This window comes from Pezoporus flaviventris, unplaced genomic scaffold (genome assembly GCF_033815535.1).
Source record: "Pezoporus flaviventris isolate CSIRO_AGI_PZ_B2104156 unplaced genomic scaffold, CSIRO_AGI_Pfla_v1 ptg000037l, whole genome shotgun sequence".
NCBI lineage: Eukaryota > Metazoa > Chordata > Aves > Psittaciformes > Psittacidae > Pezoporus > Pezoporus flaviventris.
In genome coordinates this window covers 13,119,131-13,121,794 of record NW_026892585.1, presented here as the reverse complement: position 1 = coordinate 13,121,794, position 2,664 = coordinate 13,119,131, and positions in this window count along the sequence as shown.

Genomic DNA, 2,664 nt, shown 5'->3' with positions numbered 1-2,664 from the left:
TCTGGCTCACAGTTCTTGTCCTCAGACACAGGGGAATCTCTGCTTCCTAATGAGCAGCACCAGGCTGGGAGAGAGAGCAAGCATATCAAAAAAGCAGTGCTGGAAATGTCTTTCAGCTTGTACAAGCTCTCCCCTTGTAGTGGGTAAGGGGCTGTTCATCAGCTGCTCCTATAACTCTTTTCTTTATGTGTGTACAAACTGTTTACATATTGAATGTTGTGCAATAAGATGAAGAAGTATTTATTCTGAGATGTTTATATTAACCCTTCTGAAGCCAAGAGCACTTGTGCTAAGAGTACTTGGATCGCAAGAGCTAACTGTGGTCCAGACCCTTCTGTGGCTCAGCTTTGTTATTGCAAGCAGTATGTCTGAAGTCCACGTGGCTCCTGCTGTTATTGAGGAAAGCACAAATACAAGACTTTGCAGTGGAACAACACAGTCCTGCAAGTGGAACACGTCCATCAAGAAACCCAGGCTCCAGGAAGGCAGAGAGAGGGAAAACCTCACTGATTCTGCTTTACTTACAGGGCTTTTTAGAGAGGAAAGAATCAAACAGAACCCAATTTGTCGTGAAGCAGAAGGACTCTTGGTTCATCACTTGGAAAAATGTACCAATCCCACTATTTCCCTGCTTTATGATTATGACTTTTTTCTTTCTGCAACTTTAGAAACCGTCATCACTTACATTCATTCCAAGTTTTGAAGCTAGTATTTAGATCCAGGTATCAATACTGAATGCAAATTTGGTAGAACAGAAGGTAATTCCTTGGGAAAAAAAAAAAAAGTATTATAGTTTTCTCCTCAGTTCACTTCCTTTCCCTGCCTACGCATCCATGCCAGGGTCATAAGTATCCACTTCTGGATGTTTTTTTAGGCATCTTTCAGACTGTCATCCATTTCTTCTGAGATACCTCATGAAGTGCCATTTCCAAATGTTATTACTCTAACATGTCTCTTTCTGGTCCTGCTGGTCCCCCGGGTCTCAGTCAACATCTGGCTGGGTGACCTGCTCCGCAGTCCCTTATGGTTTGTTTTGTAGGAGCTGATATCCTTCACCATGAAAGAAGATCAAACTCTTCCCTTTACATGAGTCTTCATTAGTGAATTGCTGTATCACGGTCCTTTTATGTTTAATCTGCTCAATTAGTTCAAATAATGAATTTACTGCCAGGGAAGTTTACAAAAGCAGATCATTTTAAATAAATACTCACTAAGTAAGTAGTCACTAAGTGCACTCGAAACCTCCATGTGCTCACCCCAGCAGGCAAAGAGCTATGCAGGGGAGTGGCTGCAGACACTGCCACTATTTCTGCGCTAGACAAGGGAAAGGAGGACTCCAAGCTTTGGGAAATCCCTGCTTTAGTCTCAGCTGCCTTTTGGTATCAGGCATTTGTAAAGAGCTATTAACAGTTCATTCCCAGGAGAGCTGCAGGTTAGATGTTACTTGTGTACATTACCTGTCACATTAAATCTCATCTTCCATAAAGCTCTCACAAAAAGCAGAATACATTTACACGATTGTAATAAAGGCAGAATGTTTTTGATGAATGAGGTACTACCGTTTTGCCTTAAACTAGGAATTACTGACAAAGTAGTGCATTTTATTTCTGTGTTTTGTACACAGCCCTTGGAGGTAAGGCATGTTCAATGGCATGCTTTTCTTACAAATCTGGCTTAAGCGACAATGAATTCTTTCAGGAAATATCTTTGTTCAGCTAAAGAGCTCATCTTCCAAAGCTCTGAAATTACTTGGTGTTTTGGAAGATGTTCATTCCACAGTATTGATGGCATGCTTGCCTTTCTGCAGGTTTTTGCTCTCATCATTTTCTTTTTATCTAAAAAAACAGATAATTACATAAATTTTTAATATAAGGTTTTAACAAAGAGACTGAAATTTCTGGTTTAAACAATCTCCTTTAGGCAGGTAAAGCATTTTCTTTTCAAGGCATCAGAATTAATACCTTGAGAATTCTTTCAAAAAAGTAAACAACAGCAGAATAAAATGAAACAGGGAAAAAATAGTTTTCATACTTCTTTACTCTGAAACTGTTAGGCTAATGCTGGAAAACCATAAAAAGTTATAAGAAAGAAGAACTTTCCTGTCTAAATTGTCTTAATTTTCCTGTGGGTCTAGTTCTGGGTAGGGTTCTTTTAAGTCCATATTGTGATTTTGAATATTGAGAGTCTCCACTATTGTCCCAGTGGGTAGCTTTCAAGGTGTGGCAAGACCTCCCTTATCAGCATAGGAAGTTTGAATGTCTTCATATTTTGTAGACCTGGACCCACTTACAGGTTTTACATGTTCTTTTCAAATAGAATTCACTTTTTTCTAGATTTTTAGAAATGCATTTTAGATACAATATTCTGTATTTATAGATTTAGAATTCTGTTTTTAGATATAATATTTTAGATATTATATATTTTAGCAATACATTTTAAATATCATGGTGCAACACAGAGCATTGGCTCTACAAAACACTCCACAGGAGAGGACACAGAGTCCCCCGGTACTTGGTGGGACATCTGGGTGCTTCAAAAGGGACACAGTGCTTATGTCCTGTGTCTAAAATCAAGAAAGATGAGCATGGATTCAGAAGAAACCCAAAACCTATCTCAGTAATACCATGAATTTTAAGGGTAGCCCTTAGCCTGTGGATTTACTTG